At 39.2% G+C, this 20,510-nt stretch overlaps 1 long non-coding RNA gene across 1 annotated transcript; it reads left to right on the top strand.

The window, feature by feature from the left end:
- Nucleotides 1-9,887: 9,887 nt before the first annotated feature.
- On the top strand, nucleotides 9,888-19,604 carry LOC145634569 (uncharacterized). Its single transcript, XR_014113430.1, has 4 exons — nucleotides 9,888-10,030; nucleotides 11,169-11,322; nucleotides 15,072-15,312; nucleotides 19,300-19,604. It is a non-coding gene; the product is annotated as an uncharacterized LOC145634569 (long non-coding RNA).
- The last annotated feature ends 906 nt before the right edge of the window (nucleotides 19,605-20,510 follow it).

The following is a 20,510-nucleotide window of genomic DNA, read 5'->3' on the forward strand; positions in this document are numbered from 1 at the left end:
TTGGTTGGTTTTGGGGGCGGGATGGTCTACCCAGCCGAGAGAATCGACTTACCCATTCGGCTGGGAAAGAAAGGCCAGGGACGACATATTGTCGTCAGATTCTTGGTCGTTGAAGAGTTGACCGCCTACAACATCATCCTTGGCAGGCCAACCCTCAACGTAGCCAAGGCAGTAATTATCCCGTCCCTCATGCTCATCAAGTATGAGAGGGATGACGGCTCTGTTGGTTCCTTGAATGGGGATCAAAAGACGGCCCGAGAGTGCTATCTCTCAGCCGTCCGAGATACCTTGGCCCCAGGCGGTCAGGAACCAATAGACCTTGACAATGTCAAGGATGCTAACCCAGCTCCCGCCCCACCAGCAGCCGGGAAGAAAAGAAAGGCACCTCTGCTGGTGGAGGTGAAGAAAGAGAAAAAATAGCAATCACTGACTGGTGAACGGTCAGATGAGCTCCGTCCCCAACCGACTGGCGAAAGCATTGATCTTGTTCTGGATGACAGCCGTCCAGAACGTACTGTTAAGGTTGGGACGGTTGCTCATGCTACCTTGGGTGCAAGCTTGCACCTTCTGCTGAAGGAATTCAAAGACATTTTTACCTTTGAAGTGGAAGAGATCCCAGCCGTCAGCCCGGATCTTGCTGTCCACAAACACGTCGTGGACCCCAAAAAGAAGCCCATCCGGCAAAAGAAAAGGAACCACGGCGAGGAAAGAAGTCAGGCGGCAGCTGCCGAAGTCAAAAAGCTACTAGACGCCAGGTTCATTCGGCCTTGTAATTTCCCCGACTGGGTGGCCAATGAAGTCCTTGTTAGGAAACCGAATGGGACCTGGAGCATGTGTGTTGATTACACAGATCTCAACAAGGCGTGTCCAAAGGACAGTTATCCGCTTCCAAAGATCGACAGTCTGGTCGACTTTACAGCCGGTCACGCCTTGATGAGTTTTATGGATGCCTACTCCGGCTTCCATCAGATACCCCTGTGGAAGAAAGATCAAGAGAAGACGGCCTTCGTCGCTGATCAGGGGCTATTCTGTTATACTGTGATGCCGTTTGGCTTGAAAAATGCGCCTGCCACTTTCCAACAGATGATTAATACGGTCTTCATTAATCAGATTGGGAGGAATGTGGAGGCGTATATTGATGACATGATAGTCAAATCCAAGCAGCAGGCGGATCACCTTGCTGATCTCCGAGAAACCTTCACCACACTCAGGCGGCATAAGGTTATATTAAATCCTAAGAAATGCGTCTTTGGTGTTGAGTCTGGGAAGTTTCTCGGATTCCTGATTGATCAAAGGGGGATAGAGGCTAACCCCGAAAAGATACAGGCGGTGATTTATATAAATTCACCCCGTTTTCTCAAGGTAGTTCAGAGACTCACCGGTTGTCTGGCCGCCTTGGGGAGGTTCCTCAGCCGGTCAGGCGACAAATGCCTCTACTTCTTCCAAGCAATCAGGAAGAAGACCAGATTTGAATGGGGGGATGATGCTAAGGCAGCGTTCCAGAGGCTGAAAGAGCATTTACATTCTCTGCCTAGGTTGGTTAGTCCTTTTCCTAGGGAGACGTTGTACATGTACTTAGCCGTCTCAGACCATGCCCTCAGTGCCGTTCTCCTTGCTGAGAGAGATGGCGTGCAGCTCCCGGTTTACTTCATTAGCCATGTTCTTAAAAATGCTGAACTCTGGTACCCCATGGTTGAAAATTTTGGCCTTGCTTTGTATATGGCATTCAAAAAATTAAAGCCTTACTTTTTGGCACATCCGGTGGTGATTTACACGGACCAGCCACTCAAGCGACCAATGTCTACCTTGGACTCATCCGGGAGAATGTTGAAATGGGCTATAGAAATGCAAAGTCTTGAAATCACTTACGAACCAAGAAAGGCAGTGAAAGGTCAGGCGTTTGCCGACTTCATTGTCGAAATGACTCGTCCGGTGGCTCCGGATAATCTTGATCAGGTTTGGAAAGTGTATGTAGACGGGAGCTCTACAAAGAACGGCTGTGGTGCAGGCATAATTTATGAGTCTCCTAAAGGAGACAGATTGGAGTATGCACTACGCTTCAAGTTTCAGGCCTCTAACAATGAGGCGGAATATGAAACCCTGCTAGCCGGCATACGCATGTGTAAGGCGGCGGGGGCCATGAAAATTGTCGCCTACTCTGATTCTCAATTGGTTGTTAGCCAGTATGAGGGAAGTTATGAGGCTACCCATCCGGCTATGATCAAATATCTTCAGGCAGTCAAAGAAGAGGCCGGGGCACTTGAGGAATTCCGACTGAATCAAGTGCCTAGGTCTGAAAACAATCAGGCGGATGCATTGTCAAAACTGGCATCTTCCGCCTGCCATGACACGCCTCGGTCTGTCTTTTGGGAAGTTCTGGAAAAGAGAAGCATCTATGAAGATCCCATTGGAATTCTGGACCGAAGCTCTACCTGGATGGATGGCATCCGGGCTTATCTTTCAGATGGCACACTTCCTGATTCGCCACAGGAAGCAGCCGTCCTGAAAAAGCGAGCTGCAAGCTTCGAGTTGAGAAATGGAGAACTCTTCAAGGCGAGGTTTCTTAAACCCCTGTTGAAGTGTGTCACCCCAGAAAAGGGGAGGGAAGTTCTCGAAGACTTGCACTCGGGATTCTACGCCGCTCACATAGGCGGCAGGTCCCTAGCCGTCAAAGCCAGACGACATTACTTTTGGCCCACTCTAGAGGCAGACGCCAAAGAATTGGTGAAAAAATGTGACAAGTACCAAAAGTTTGGCAAACTTATTCATCGTCCGGCTACTGATCTGACGGTCATCCACAGCCCAATCCCGTTTGCAAAATGGGGCATGGACATCCTAGGTCCTTACACGCCTGCTCCAGGCGGAAAGCGCTACATCTTAGTGGCTGTGGATTATTTCACCAAGTGGGTTGAGGCCGAGGCGGTTAAAAACATCAAGACCTCAGAGGTGATTTCCTTCATCTAGAAGAATGTTGTCACCCGGTACGGGGTACCCATGTCTATGGTGTTTGATAATAGTCCTCAGTTTGAGATGCCTCAGCTAAAAACTTGGTTGGGAGATTAGGGGATCTCAAGCTGTTTTGCATCTGTTGGCCGGCCCCAAGCAAACGGCCAAGTTGAAGCCTTCAACAAACTCATCTCAGACGGAATTAAGAAGAAAATAGAAAGAGCCGGTGGCTTGTGGGCAGAAGAGTTGATCCATGTCGTATGGGCCATTCGGACAACGGAAAAAGGGGCAACCGGGGAAACCCCATTTCTCATGGTTTACGGTGCTGAAGCCGTCTTGCCCATCGAACGTTACGAGCCGACTCTTAGAGTCATGCTGTATGATGAAGAGGCAAACTGGGAAGCAATGCGCCTGGCATTGGATTCACTCCCAGAACGCAGGGGCAATGCCGCCTTGCGTCATGAGATTTACCGTCTGAGAATGACTAGAGCCTACAACGAAAAAGTACACAAGCGTCCTTTGAAAGTTGACGACTTAGTGTTACGAAAAATGGAGGCAACCGGTAGGGCCAATGAGTTGGGAAAGCTAACACCAAATTGGGAAGGCCCCTACCGGATCTATGAAGAAGTAAGGGGCGACACCTACCGCCTGGAAACCCCAGACGGCAAGCGCGTGCCTAGAACTTGGAATGTAGACAATCTGAAAAAGTACTACTTCTGAGAATGTAAATTTTTGTAAACAAATGAACTAATCAATGAAATCAAGCTTTGTTTGCAAATTGTGTTATTTTTTTATTCTCCATCCGGGTAATACCCAGGTGGGTTCTCCTTTACCCAACTAGATTTGATACTTAGTAAAGGTTACATTTGTTTGACCGCCTGGGTAATACCCGGATCCCTTTGTTTATTTAGGTTTGATACTTTGTTTATTTGACCGCCTGATTATCAGCCCGGGTAATACCCAGGCTGACCCGTTTGTCTAAAAAACTAAGTTCGATACTTAGTGTAAATTCAATACTGACTAGAAACTAAGCACAAAAACATTTAGTGGCTACGCAACCGGTCTCAAACAAGACCAGAGGCTAAAATGGCCGGATGGTTGCTCATTTTATAAAATCGCCTGTCCCAACATGGACAAAGGCGTCCGGCGACACCCCTCCGGGTGCAATCGTCACAGAGAACAGACTATTTGTCGGTTCTACGCATCCATGCAGACGGCAAAAATTGAACGACCAAATTGGTCAACTCATAGCCGTCTGACCAAAATAACCTATGAAGAACGAATAAGTTCCCAGATACCGGATGCCCATAGGCATCAGTCGGTCACCGGCTGAAGTTCTCACTTAGGTTATTTATCCCAAAATTGCACCTCCCCCCAATAGGGGCAAAGGAGTTGTTCAATGGCTATGAAGTCTCTACTAAGACGGACATACGCCGTCTGTGTAGTGACCGAAACACCTGTTGGTGTACGGCTGGGCACTTGGTTTGGGGCAATCACTACTGTGATTGATTGACTTAAAAACGTATCATGCTCTTTGCAGCATCAGACGTTTTCAAGTCAATCAACCAACTCCACTTGAAACCAATCACACAGCCGTCCAGGGGCAAGGACAGCCAGACTATTGACTAGTTAGGCAAGAAATCGCCGCATGCTTTTGATAAGTTAGGCAAAAATTAAAATTTGCAAAAAATAAAAATTCAAATGTAAAATGATCAAAACCGACTTAGTCGGTGCATTTCATAAGGGTCCATCCAACCAAACGGTTGTAATGGATCAAATGTTAATCGGACCCCGTCCGGGAGAAAGAAATTGTTAATTAACCCGGCTCCACAGCCGGTAAATACACAGATACTCGGCACGCAGGCCGTTAAAACATGTTTTGGCATATAGCCGCTGAATTTAAAGAAAATTAAAAGAAAGCAAAGATTGGCATACTGCCGCTGAGGGGTTACTTCTGGCCTGTAGACGGAGCCTCCTGGTCCTCTCCCTTCTCCTCATCGTCTGAGGGAATTTCCTGCGCTTCACCAGGACCAGAAAGCTCAGGCGCGGACGGCTCATTGGAGTTGATCCAGGCTTCAAAGGAGGCAGGCTCTGGCTCGCCTTGCTCTCTCAAGTACACCATGTACTCGGCATTGTTGTGCGCCATTGCCCAGATGCTATAATCCGCGTCTGGGTACAAGGTAGCCCAAGCAATCTTCATACGGGCGTCGTTGTCAGCATCACTCTCAGCAACAAGGCGGTTTTGCTCCGCCTCCAGGGTTGCTGCAAAGTTTTTCTGAGCTTGAGCAGCATCCTTCTTCAGCCTCATAACCTTGGTCTTCAGTTTGCCAAGGTCCGCCTGGGCCTTCTTGAGCGCCTCATCAGTCTTTTTGGCGCTCTCGTCCGCCTTCTTCTGGGCCTCCTCCGCCCCCTTCTTGGCCGTCTCAGCATCCTTTGCCTGCTGGTCGGCCGCCTTCAAATCTAGCTCCAGCTGCTGGATTTTAGACGCATGTGTCATAATTATTGCTTTAGTTTCAAGTTCATTTACGATAGTCGAGTGTAAAGCAATATTATCAGCGTCTATGGCGGACTTCTTGGCCCTTTTTACCTCTTCCCGTTTGCGGGAATAAGGACGTTTGAGCCCGTCCACCCGCAGCATGGCCTGCAAAAAGTCAGGCGGAATAAGTATGGCAGGCGGGATAAGACACTTGGAAAAAATAAGATTGAATTGACAAGTTTCTTACCTCAGCCAGAAGGGATAGAATGCGTTCAAGATTGAACGTCTCTATCCCAGGGATATTGTCCTTATCCCTCTTCCGGATGGCTTCCAGCATGGCTTTGGCATGCTTTTGGACGTCTGGCCAGCAGGGAGATTAATCTGCACCACAATCAATACGTGATGAGTGCGAAACTAAGGCAGCACCTATTTGTTGCCGACCGTCTGAGGATGACGTCTGTTGGGAGTGGAATTTCACCCGCAAAGGCCACCCCAGCTCAAGCGGGGATTCAAAAGGGTTCTTACCTTCAGAGTCGGCCAAGCGGGAACCGCTTGCAGGCGTGGTGAACCCCGCGGCTGCTGATAAGGGGTTGATAAGATCAAGGCACATGCTGCCACCTACCTTCTCGAGTCGCCCCGATACCCGTATCGTCTTAGCCCCGGCTGAGGCGCCAGGAGTTGACGCAGAGGCGGACTTTTTTATTTTGTTGAGAACGGCTGGGGCCTCCTCTCTAGCCCGTTTGAGATTCTTCTTAAACGATTTCCCAACTTCTCCCCCCTGCGAAAATAAACAAGTCAAGGTTAGTACCCGGGCAAGATAGTTTTAAAATAAACTTAAGAAAAAGTCAGGCGCTCAATACCTTGGCCCTGAGCTCGGCCGCAGCTTTCTCCGCAAGATCTTTGCGGATGGTCGTAGAAGACCGCTTGGGAGTTTTCTCCGACTGCAACATGTTTAGTGCTTCTTCTACAAAAAGAAAGAAATTGGTCAATATCATAAATCAATTCCGATAGAAAAATACTAAAGACCGTATGAACTCAGGCGCATACGTTTGGTAAACATGTGCCCTAGCCCGCAGGCGGCTAGGAAACATTCATCCCTGAACCAGGCGCTCTTGGGGATCCAATTCTTAGGGACTTTTATTGTTTCCCTGGTTGACAGAGTTGCGTCTGTGAGGCCGAAAAAGTCTACCTTAATTATTTTGTCGAAGTCTTCCCCTGGGATCCGGGGAAGAGCGCACTTCCTTCCCAACAAGTCAGGCTTCTTATTGTACAGACGGAATTCATAATTTTCCCGTCTGGTTGGGGCTGAAATCAGGTAGAACCTGTGCTTCCAGCCATCGAACTTTGAGACCTTGTCCAAGGTCATCATGTATTGCGGCTGTGTGGTTAGAGTATACCACGCCCTCCAGCCGCCTGGGCTTCTGCTGAGGTAGTGCATGCTTGCAAAAGCCTCCCAGCCGGGTTAAAGCCCCTAGAACTCGCAGGCGGCAACATACCCCAGAATGTTGGTCCAGGAGTTGGGGGTAAGTTGCCAGACCCCAAGGCCGTAGCCTCTTAAAATTGCCTTCACCGCCTGGTGAAGGGGGAAGCGAAGGCCAGCTTTGAACGCCGCCTCATAACAGCCAAAATAGCTGTTAGCGTTCTGTTCATCGTCCTCCCAGGCGATGGTGCCATTCTCAGGCGGCACCCGGATCCTATACCCGTCTCCTAGCGGGTGCATTTTTGTAAAGTTCTTTAAGTTCTCTTCCATTTGGATCCGGTCCTTGGAAGAGACGTGGATGTTGAAGGGATCGTCCTTCTCGCTCCACTTTTTCCTTTCTTCCTCCTCGCTATCCGGAAGAAGGGGTAAGTCATCGCTGCTCTCAGAGGTAGAGGCAGAGCTGTCACTCTCCGTCCCCTCCTCACTTTGGTCCAGGGGGGCAGAGACGGCCTCGTCGCCGCCTTGATCGCACTCTTCTAAAAAAGAGTCTGCAGGGGTTGAAGGGGCGCGCGGAGGGGATCTCTCCAGAGCCGTCTGGTCTCCCTGACCAGACGTTTCTCCCTCAGGTGTTTGGCCGCCTGAGCCTTCGCTCTTGTAATTTGGGTCTGTGGCCGTCTGCATTGTTTGAGCCATGGTGTCCTGCACAGACACATAATTGGTCGAAATCCATGGCAAAGGGTGGTCCCAACACCCCGAGCCGGCACTCCCAGTCCTAGACTCAGCCGACCCTGGTGACCGGCTGGACTCTAACCTAGGTTGTGCCGTGTGTGTTGGTGATGCATCCATTTATTGCAAGAAATATGTACAAGCGGTGAAAAAAGAAAAGAGCTGAGAGAGACAGAGACGGTACCTTTTGATTTGGTATCTGAAAGTAGGCGGGACCGGCTGTGTTGCTGAAGAACAAACTTTCTTGCTCACGTCTGACTCAAACGAATGACTTCTGCTCTCTCAAAGTTTTTCTCTCTAGGAAATTTTTGTAAACGTACAAAATTATGAGGGTAAAACGACTATATACAGAGGGTAAATTTGGGGGCATTTCCGTAATTTACCCGGAAGGTGAACGGTTACTCTGTAACGGTAAAATTACCGCCAACCGGAGCGTGATATGTGTCATAGATGCCACGTGGCGTGCCACGTCACATCTGTGAGGGGTAAATGTTTAGGGTAATTTTACCCTACCACGTGGTCCAATCAGAGGGTGACACGTGTCAGCCTCAGACTGGTCCAAGATGGACCAATCCCTGCTTGACACGTGTCATTCAAGAAATAAAGGGAAAAAGGCGGCCTTTAGGCCCAAATCCCGAGAACGCCGGAAAACGGCGCAGCCCACCAATGATTAGGGTTCAGTCACCTAATCAGGGGCACAATTCCCAAAGACCCTATAAAAACATTTATTACACCTGTATTCTCTTACATCAGAGAAACACCTGAGCTTGGAATCCAAGCAGATCCCCACCTAAATTTCCGTACTCTTTATACCGTTTCAAGTTACTAACTTGACCGTCGGAGGCGGAGCTCCAACCACCCGGAGTCTCCGTTATTTTGCAGGTACAGATCGGCTGGATCAGACTTCGTGACGTAACTCTCCCGAGGGACAAAAACACCCAAAACAACAACAACAACAACAACAACTACTACTACTACTACTACTACTACTACTACTACTACTACTACTACTACTACTACTACTACTACTACTACTATTATTATTATTACTATTATTGTCGTTGTATTTTTTTTTTCCAAAAACTCCCTCGAAATAAAGGGCGATCTACCTCATGAGAAAGGCGTAACCTACCAATTCGGCATGGTTGTTCTCCGGCAATAGTGGCCAACGAATTGATTGAAAAATACTCAAACCTTAATCTGGAAGAAGAGGAAAGCGAAATTGTGAATTTCGGTGCGGTGGAATCTACAGAATTAGATTCTAGGGTCTCTTTAATGCTTGTTGGGAAACTCTTGACTGACAGGGGGGTTAATCTTGAAGCATTCAAGAGGACTATGATTCAATCTTGGGCGATGTGCAATGTAGCATGACACACTACTAAAAGTATCAAGTCAAAATTAAGATCAATGTCACACCAGAAACTAACACATATGAATGAATAATAAAGGATCAAGCCACACTAGAGAAGAAAATGTTAGTGAGAAATAGCTCTATAGAGCTCCAAAACCATATGAAAATAGCTATAAAATAACGTTAAAATATAGTATAAAACGTGTACATTAAAGGCCAAAAGTTATAAATCATGAAATCTAATTAAAACATATACCCCATCTTTATAAAAGTAGTGGCGGATCTAACATCTTTTAAATTTACTTTGAAATAAATAAAATAATTTATTGATATCAATCATTAAAAAAAATATTTACATGCATTTTCATGTATATATCTATTAACTATTACTAAAACAAAACTTTGCTGATGTCATCCCTGTTCATATGTCACTCTCATAATAAAAAATTTCCCGCCTAAATGCATGATAATGTAATTTTTTTATTTTTTTATTTATTTTGAGCTATTATATTTAATAGATTTTGAAATTTGAATAATAGAAGCTTCTATATTACAAATACAATCTAACAATTTATCCTTAAAAAATGAAATAATTCAAGTTGCACACTAATAAATAGACTCCTACATTAAAATATGTATTAGGCAAAGTTGAACAGGTAATATATCATAATTTTAATGAAAATCTAAAATTTTCAAGATATAGATATTTTGTACAAGGTTCATATTCTTATTAATATTTATCTATTTTTTTTAAAAAAAAGTACAAATTATAAAATTAAATTTTATATAAACCGTGCATCGCACGGGTTCTAACCTAGTGAATAAGAACCCATAGTTATATAAGAATCTTAGTTATATATATATATAGGGAAGGGATCCGATAAGAACCCATAGTTATATAAGAATCTTAGTTATATAAGAACCAATCTCATCCGTAGGATTAGATTAGGATGAGCGGTCAGGATTAAAACAAAAAACCTACCCCTAAACCCTACCAAATCGTACAAATTTTCTCTCTCCTCAAACTTTCAATCCTCTTTACTTTCTCTCTCCACAAATCCCAAAATCTAGCCCAAATTGCTGCAAAAACAACCTAAATTGCTCAAATCAGGTACGTTTTCTTCGATTTTGTTCTAATTTTATGAATTTCGTATGATTCTCATGAATTTCTGATATGATTTTCAATCATTTTCGGCGTTTTTATGGTTTATTTTGTTCGATTTTCATTGTTGATTTTGTTCGATTTTCACGATTTCTATACTCGATTTTGTTCATTTTGTTCACGTTTGATTTATTTTCTATTTCTGATATGAATTTCATTGTTTGATTTATGTTCGATTTTACTATTTATACACGTTTTGTTCGAGTTTTCCTGATTTTGTTCGAATTTTATGATTTATCATTTTCATTGTTGATTTTAAACTTGTAGGGAATTATAGGTACTACGCAGCGGAAATAAACATGAATCATATTCATACAGTACCTAATCCCAAGATCTAATGCATAACACATAAAGAACATATAATCGTACCTTTGAAGCGTGATTCCACGTGCGATCGAGCAAGAACATTGGGAGATAAAGAACCTCAAGCGTGATTCCTCTACTTGGTCCACGGGCACAGATAAAGACCTCCACTAATGCTAGTTAGTTGCAATTGAACCCTTCAATTGACCTTCTACGGAGAAGAACGAGCAACGAACCACCATGAACCACCACGAACCACCACACGCGCCACCAAGGTGGCCGGCCGTACGGACGAGGGGAGGAGAGAGAAAGTCGTGAGTTAGAGAGAGGAATTAGGGTCTTTGGGATTGGTTGCCTTAATGTCAAAATACACTGTGCGTGAATTATGACTGCTTACATGCAACCCCAGGCATGGATCTTATTTATAGATCTCATCTCTAAATAAGAGCCCATGTCAAAAGCCCAAAACCTAATTATAATCTAACTATGCTAGCCCAACCCATTTCATGATCAGTTAATTGCTCATGAGGCCCATTAATGGGCCTCTAACTTGCTTAACCCAATACCCTTATGTGTGACTTCATAGGATCCATTCTAGCGGGCTTTGGACCATTTGACTAGCCCAAAGATAATCTCTCATAGTCTAGCAACAGATGATGACGCCTCAAGAGAACGAACTTATTATCTCCATAATAGTGATCCTTGATATATCTAGTAATTGCACTTATCGAAGACACAACTCCTTCAAGACTTCCTTATTTACGAGTTGAATCTATGGCTGCAGATGGAAGTTTCATTACTCTAAGTACGTAGTACATATTTTCATAAGGACACACACAGACAGTCTCGGAGCGTCGAAATGATGTCAGGGCTTCACAATTCTTCTAGCGCTCCATTGAAGAACGACCTTCCTCCTCAAGAACTCCTCGATGATCTTTGCAGGTTTTCATCTTCTCTCTCCTCTTTTTCCGCCGTTTTTACCACCTTTAATTCTCTCTATTATACTCAACTCAACTTGCATTGTCAATTTAATTTTTAATTTTTAATTTTTTGCTCTCAATTTCAGTTAATTTGTTAATTTAATTGATTTAAGTTAATTTTCTGCTTATGATGTTTAAATTCGAGCCTCTACAGCTTTTCTCAACACTTTGTATAACAATAATTCGTCACTTTTTTGTTCTTCAATTTTATTTCATTTTTCTTCAATTTTTTTGTTTGTATTGTGTTTGAGTTTGATATCTTAAACCCTGTAAGATGATGAGAAAATGTTGATGTTGATCTACTTAATTTTTCTACTTTGTAATTCCTAATTACCTATGTGTTACAAGTAGAATATCTAAATTGATGTATAGGCGCCACGATTTAGTAATATATCTTAAGCTCACGTTACTAGTTCAAATTACACTATGAATACAAGTAACAGTTCCAAACATAACAAAAAATTATCCTTGGGTGTCATAGTATTTCATTCTTAATTTGGGGGATTCCTATTATGCACAAATTATGCTTCTGTTTGACCATGATCAGATGACTTTAGAAAATAATTCCAATATTTGTGCTGCTGATTGCAATACGTGTCATAGTTGCTGTAAAAGTTGATTAGTCTGTTAGGATTTAACAATGATTAAGGTATACTAATAGAATTCGTCAAAAAAAAAAGTATACTATTAGAAGCTAATTGCTAGACTTTAAAAAGTACTTGCATGATAAGGTTGATGCCAAAATTTCCAAACATCCAATTAATCAACTTTAATTCATTCACAACTTAGACTAGATTAACATAAACTCAATAGACCTGTTGACATAACTCTATGTCCCTACTTGCCGAAGGTGTTCAAGCTAGGAAGGTTACTTTGTGTGTGTGTGTGTGTTAATTCTGTTTTTTTTTTTTTTTCTTATATCTTGGTTAAAGATGTGTTTCAAGTATAATAACGAGTTTGAGTTTGAGCATCGTTTCGCTGCCATGTTTATTCTCTTATATGACATGTCCATCTTATATCTCCTTAAGTTGTTTGTTTTGACACAAAGAAGCTTGAGACTAAGATGGTGATTATGTTGGCTCGTATGCTCTTACCATTAATTGTAGGTATAAAGACCTTTAAATGCATTGGACTTGAATGAATATTGTAAAGAGTTAAAAATATATAATGCCTACAAAGACAACTATTTTAAGCATGTTCTAAACTATTCTTATGTTTAAAATATATTACTAATGTTGGAATGTTACAAATGTTTTTTATTTTTTAAAATTGCAGCAAAATGCAAGGCCAAAATGAAGAAAAATCAGAAGAACAAATTACTATTATACCAGATGAAAAAATTACTTATTGAAGAAAAAAGTAATTAAAGTTTATGTATTATTTTTCCCTTATGTTCTAAAGTTTTCCCTTATGTTCTAAAGTATTTCTATTATGTTCTAAGATTTTCTATTTTGTTCTAAAGTTTTCTATTATGTTCTAAAGTTTTCTATTATGTTCTAAGATTTTCTATTTTGTTCTACAGTTTTCTATTATGTTCTAAAGTTTTCTATTATGTTCTATTATATTTTTCCCTTATGTTTTAAAGTATTTCTATTATGTTTAAAAGTTTTCTATTATGTTCTATTATATTTTTCCCTTATGTTCTAAAGTTGTCCCCTTATGTTCTAAAGTTTTCTCTTATGTTATAAAGTTTTCCCTTATGTTCTAAGATTTTCTATTGTGTTCTAAAGTATTTATATTATGATATAAAGTTTTCTATTATGTTCTAAATAAATCATTTATATTTGATTTTAAAGGAAAGTTGTTGAAAATGAAGCGGAAGTAATTGACAAAGTTGAATTTGAGAAACATGTGCAAAGTTTAAAATGAAAAAAAAAAATGTCAAGCTTTCATCAAGGATTCAACCAACTAAAAAAATGAAAAAAAAAAAAAAAAAAAAAAAAAGGAAGAAGAAGATGATGATGATGATGAGAATGATGATCAACATGATATTAATGATGAGATGGACCAAAGTTGGAGGAGAAAGATGATAAAAGAGATGGCGTGAATGATGACAGTAAATAGGTTCTAAATTATTTGTTGATGTTTTAAAGTATATGTTAATGTCATAAATTGCATGTTTATATTCTACATTCATGCTTATGTTCTAAAGTTAATGATTTAATTAACGGATTTTTCACCAAATACCATTGAGTTAAAGCTTAATTCACCATATACCATAGAAAACTTTCTAATACATCGTATAACCTTCAAGTTAAATAAAATGTCACAACATGCCATTAATGACTAACAGACGTTAACACCGTTAGTCATTAAGGCTAATAAGGCCACGTGGCAACATATGATTGGTTCCCTTTTAAATTACTTAATTTTAAAATGATTATATAATTTTAATTAAAAAAAATAAATAAAAAAAAAGAAAAAGAAAAAAACCCAGCCACCCACGTCCCTCCAGCCAGCCACCACCGTCCCTCCAGCCACCCACGTCCCTCCACCCAGCCAGCCACCACCGGTCGGCGAAAAACTCGACCATAACCCTTGCGCTGGCGCCGAATTTCGACCACAACCCCCGCACTGACCTGATATTCGACGAGAATACCCCCGTCGGGCCGCCGTACTCCCTTTCTCTTGAACCACCGGCGAAATCCTAGAAGAACAATTGAACCACCGGTCGCGAAACAACCCATCTCCCTCGAAGAACCCTTCGCTAACCACCGGTCAGCGCCCAAACCACCCTCCCCCGCGCCGACGAATCAATTTCGCCCTTATTGGTGCCATTTCCACCCCAAACTAAACCACCACGTAAGTAGAAATCCTAAAACCAAAAGCTAGGGTTTTGATTTTGGTGTTTTAAGGTTTCGAGGTGGTGGTTTTCAGCAAGTTGGGCGGCGGCGACGTGTGGGAGTGGATTTAGGCTGCCGCGCGAAGGTGGTGGCTGGAGATTTCGGGAGGGAAAGGGGAATTCGTAGGTGGTGCTTGGGAATTCGAGAGGGATACGGATACTCGCAGGTGGTGGCTGGGAATTCCGGAGGGAAAGGTGGCTGGGGTCGGGAATTTCATCGGCGGGGAGGGGGGATGATCGCCGGCCAGCTGGGGGTAGGGTCAGGGCTAGGCTGGTGGCGGCGGTGGCTAAGGTGGTGGTGTTTTTTTTAAAAAAAAAATTAAAATAATTTCTCTAAAGTTAGTCAATTAAATAAAGAATATTAATAAGAACCAATTATAATCTGCCATGTGGCACAATTAACGTTAATGACTAACAGAGTTAACGGAAAGGGCAAGTTGTGAAATTTTCGTAAAACTGAAGGTTATATGGTGTATTAGAAAGTTTTCTATGGTATATGGTGAATTAAACTTTAACTCAATGGTATTTGGTGAAAAATCCGTTTAATTAATATGTAACTTTATTAATTATATACATATGTTCTAATACATTCAATTCATGCTTATGTTCTAAAGTAAATGATTTTATTAATAAGTAAATGGTTTTTGTAAGTAACATGCTTACATTTCCAAATTGATGTTTTAATTATATACATATGTTCTAAACTTTATTTTTTATAACAATAATTTATCAACTAATTCAAATCTTTATGTTGATGTTCTAAAGTTCATGCTTTAAAATACATGTATTCTAAATTATATGCTGATGTTCTAAAGTTTATGTTTTTATTATGTTAAAATTCTTTCTAATATTCTACTTTTTTCAGGTGGTTTTGAAAAAAAAATATGAAAAGTAAGAAAAGAAAGATTGAAAAAGAAAATGAGGATGAGGATGTCAAAATAATCAAAGAGGAAAAACAATAAGAGATCAGCTTATCAAAGATTTACTGCTAAGGAATTGATGAAACAAGTGTTGGTAGATCTTTCTGATAAGCATAAATAAGCAATTAAGAAAATTGGATTTGGAGCTTTTTTGAAATTGGACGCACCACATTATGTGGATTCTTGGTAAGCACTAGCATTAACTTTTATTTTTTGTTTTTATTATTTAAATATCAAGTATATGTTCTAATTCTTATAAAGCAATCAAAAAATAAAATTAAATTAGAATTTTTTAATAATTCATAAACTTACCAAGTAATTTTCTTTGAGATAGAGGAGGGAGAAGAGAGAAAAGGCTGCGGAGAGAGAAAGTGTTAATGTGAGAAATTTAGGGTATTTTTATTTAAAGTGTGAAAAAAAAGTTATAAAGAATTACAGAAATGTCATTACTAAAGGAGTATTTTAGATGGTTATATCAAAATCAATGAATGATTGAGATGGGTTCTTATATGATCCTTCCCATATATATATATATATATATATATATATATATATATATATATATATATATTTCTTTAGATTACTGTTTTATAGCAAAAAGTTAATGTGATACATGCACTATTGATATGGAATATTTCTGGATGACAAGATAATTGGAGAATCAACAACCAACTCTGCTTCATCTGCTTCCTCGGTCTCCTTAACCCATATCAACGAACCCGAAACGAGACCAAATGAATACCTTGAAGACTCTGTGTTCGGCAGATATATCGACAATGCAAAAGATTGTTCATCATTTTCACCCTCAAATGTTAATGTATCTGGAACAACCTTAAATTCAATGGACCCAAGAGGCACCTTTATCGTTGCAACACGAAATTTGACCTTAGCAAAGTAGGTACATCGCCCTTTTTCGACACTCCTCAGCTTTCTGTAGAATTTGCAATCCCAACCTTGACTACTGGAAGGAAATTTAGTCGAATAGTATGGCAGATTAAGGTTAAAACAAAATTTATCAAAGTTTCTATGTGGATAGCAATATTTCTCAAAATTATCTGTCGTTTCTTCATAAACTAAACCAGGCCGCATTGCTTTTTCTAGGTTGAAAACTCCAGCCCCATAAGCGAACTCGTATGGAAATAAATCTTTATCATGCAATTTATCAGCTGTATGTATTATAAGACATAAATTAAAGATTGCATAACATAAAGAGTTAGTTGTTTGGTTGAGTGGCTCAAGTCTTTAGTTGAGTGGGTTTAAACTATTTTGATATGTAAATATTGTAAATAAATAAATAAATAAACAAATATATATATTAGAATAGAAGTTAGGCCTTACCAGTAGTCATAGCGGCAGAAATAGTTGCAGAAACTGAGAAATTCTTTTCCACTATAAGCGTAGCAACACCAGAAGCAACCAGGGGAGTGGCAAAAGACGTCCCTGACAAGACGTTGTATTCAGAAAAATAAGGAACCTTGGGGTTTCCTAAAGGCACATCAATTGGCCAACAACCAGCAACATGTTCCCCAGGAGCAGTAGATAGATCAGGCTGCACATTATCAAAGCAAACAGGATGTTATAAGATACCGATATGTTTTTGTATGACTACAAGTGTGGAAGCAAAGAAGTGCAAGAGTATTTGAAGGATAAAACTGCAATTTAAGGCCAGAAAAGCTGTCCACTATGCTTTAGAGATCAAATGCCAAAGGGGTAGCACTATGATAGCAGCCCACATTTACCATTAATTCTGCTACTGATAGCTTTCTTTTATATATATATATATATAAAAAATAATAAATTATGTAAAATTATTATATTGTACCTAATTGGCTCATCAGATAATCATGTGAACTTTTTAGTCAAATACAAGTGGAAACCTGATGCTTTAGATAATTATATACGCATAGGCATAAAAGTTCAACCCAAACTCAATAAATCGATGTTTATCTATATTTTTTTTTTTCATATCTAACCTAACATTTAATATAATCTATTCTCTCCAAAAATTGCAAAGGGTCTTGTCTAGTCCTATTCTCCCTTTTATACCAAGCCTCTCTTAGACATAATTTAGGAGCTTTGTCATGTAATGCTTAGGTGGCTTTTACAACAGAAAATCAGAGACCTTAATACGGGTAAAAATAAACCTTAAAATATATTTAGACAAACGAGCAAGAGGGATACGAACCCTTGATAGTTCGGAATAAAGAAGTATGCCTGTTTTCAATACCAGAGTTTTTTTTACTAACGTAGTAAAAGTATGTTGAAGTTTTGTGACCACAATAAAACTTTTTTGTGACCAGCTGTAGTGGCGTGGAGTCAACCTAGTTGGCGTTGTGTTCAATCCAGTTAGCTTCATCAATCATTATAATTTATAGCCCAACCCCAAGAAAATTATCGAGCTCAGAAGATTAAATCCTAGCATACAGGGAGTCCAATTCTTTTCTCTAGATGTTTCTTTTTATCGTCGATATCAACAATACTCTTCTTCAGCTTCAATATAAAACCATATATTACCATCAAAAATTGCAGAGAGCCTTTGTAGTACCCCTTGCTTGCTGCTTTCTCCAATCAACATGACTTTTAATTAATGAGTTAAATACATACTGACACCAATTCAAATTTCTTATTCTTTCTTTGTCCATCATTGAGAAAAGAAACTTGAAATGACATTGATTGTTTGATATGCACTTCATCATGCAGTTCACAGCAACTGCTAAAAAGTTATATATGAAGTGTTCACTTGGTGGTCTATTGTTGATGAATTTATCATGTATGTATCCATTCACAATATGTTAAGTAAATGAACAAGACAATTACAATTTTTGATCGTTTATTGTATTAAAAATGAACATTTTAAGAAAATAACTGATCGTACCTGACTCACTGATAGAGTATTTCCTCCCCTAACTTTCTCCATTTCTTCAGAAATTCTGCATATTTATCACTAGCTTTATAAGACTTTGCCTCAACATACAATTGGAATTTCTCTTGTAGGCAAGCCATAAACTACCCTCACATCCGCTACCTCAACTTCAATTTTTTCATTCTTTGGCAATCCAAAAGTCTGACTACTCTCTTCAAAACTATCCAATATCCAATTACAGAACTTTTGATCAAGTTGTGGTAATTTAATGTCAAGAAGTAATCTTAACCCTATATCAACAACTTGTTTTTGATCTTTTATCATTATATCTATCCATGCTATGAACTTGACATGTCCTTTTTTGATGATATCTCTTCCTCAAATTCCTCTTCCTCAATTTCCTCAACCTCCTCCTCATCCTCAACTATTTCAGTTTTCATCTTTTTTTTCTTCCTCTTCCTTCACTCTTTCCTTGATTGTACACCACCAACTTCTGTTCCCCCTTCTCAGTCTTTGCCTTCACTTGCTTCTGCTCCTTCTCTTTCTTTGCCTTTTTCTTCTTTGGTTTTATTTCAACTTCCTCCTCCTCTAATTCATCATCTTCCTCATCGACAGGTTCTGTTTCAGCTTTGAAGATAGAATCTTCACTATCATCACCAATGTCAGTGGAATTTTCATCGGAAGAATCTTGAGATGGTTCATCATATGGAACTTCCTGTATTTTTTTCCTCTTCCGATCCCAATATTCTTCTTGGCAGGGCTGACAGCTGAAAATGATTATAAAAGTCATCAGCTATCATCATTTAATGTATTGAAAATAAACATTAATCAATTGAATATAAAAAGTAACTATATGTATAAATGAATATAAATGTTTCTATATATGATCATTCTGTTTTTTGAAAATGAACATTCATAAAGAACATGATTATACTAGATTTCTTAGCAATTTTCTTTATTCCTCCTGCTGGTGTGGGAGCAGATCTCTTTTTCCTGATTGAATAACTATTTCAGCAGGAGCACCTGGTCACTTTTGAATAGGAGGAATATTTTGTGGTTGACCTCTTTTATCAGCAGCAGTTGTCTTTTTTCCTCTTGTATAAAATTAAAATACATGACCATTTTTGTAAATGTAAATGGTCATTTGCAAAAAGTAATATGTTCATTACTTTTTTACACTACTATAAATTATTCTGATAAAAAATATATTGAATATTTACCTTTATTAACTACTTTTTCAGCAGGAGCATCTGCCATTTGTTGAATGGGACTAATATCTTTTGCTTGCCCTTTTTTCTGAACTTTTGCAGGAGGTCCAGATTGTTTTGCTTCATCAAGAGCAGCTGCCTTTTTTTTGTTTTGGTGAAGCTTCCTTGATAGCAGGTTCAGATTGTGAAGCTTCAGATTGGACTTTTGCAACAATTATGATAAAACAAAATACTGTACTATCAATTGTTGATTTTGAAAATAGTTATTAAAATGTATGATAGCTAAACATTTGCTTTTAGATAACTAATGATAGACTTACATTAAAAATGTGGTTGAAAACTCTAAAGCTTATATAGAAAAGACTTACACGGTACTCAAAATAAATTATACATGGTTAATGACTCAATTATAATAAACCACACAGTATTAATGAAAAAAATATATACAAATAGTTGGTTGGACCATCTCACTGTTTAATTAAATCTTCATATTTCTTAGCGGTAGAAAAAGTAATTTTCATATCATGCACGAATCGATATGACATTGTATAATACAGTTATAGTTAAACAAATCAAAGCAATAATAATCATTAATTGAAATAATAAAGAGTACCTATCAAGATTCTTATTACACTTGTGTTGTTGAGCAGTTACCCATTATTGAGATATAAGGGAGTATGAGAAAGGACAGGAGTTTGAGGCATGAAAATGCAAATCCCTCTTTTTAGGCCGATGATATTTTTTCAAGCAAAAAATGCAAATCCCTCTTTTTAGGCCGGTGATATTTTTTCAAGCAAATCATAACTGCTACATGCATACTGATAAGGTAAAGAATTGAAGTTACAAATGGTGTAGCAATTTCATGTATCAAATTCTCTTTAGTAGTGAGTAGGGGATTAGAATTTTTTTTTTTTTTTTTTTTTAAAGAGATAAATTAAACCTTTTAATTCAGATTTTTTTTCTTCCTATTAATCATTATTAGTAAAAAAAAAGATAATTGAGAGAATTTGAATGGTTGATTAAGATTAAATTGTAATATATTCATAAAATTTATATAGTAAACAAATACAATTAAATAATCATCCATAACCAATAATCAAAATTATCAAAAACCTTGAAACGTTCACTTTATTTAATCAAATTATCTTGATCAACATATTTCAATCCGTTTACATTTAAAACTAAGAACTATATATTCACTTATAACAAATTATAACCAATCCAATTACATAATAATTTTCAAAGTATTTTTGTACCCGTTCAAAATGCACGGGATATATATCACATAGTAAGATATTGAAATAAATAATAGT

The sequence above is a fragment of the Chenopodium album genome, chromosome 6 (genome assembly GCF_948465745.1).
Source record: "Chenopodium album chromosome 6, dcCheAlbu1.1, whole genome shotgun sequence".
In the NCBI taxonomy this organism is placed as follows: domain Eukaryota; kingdom Viridiplantae; phylum Streptophyta; class Magnoliopsida; order Caryophyllales; family Amaranthaceae; genus Chenopodium; species Chenopodium album.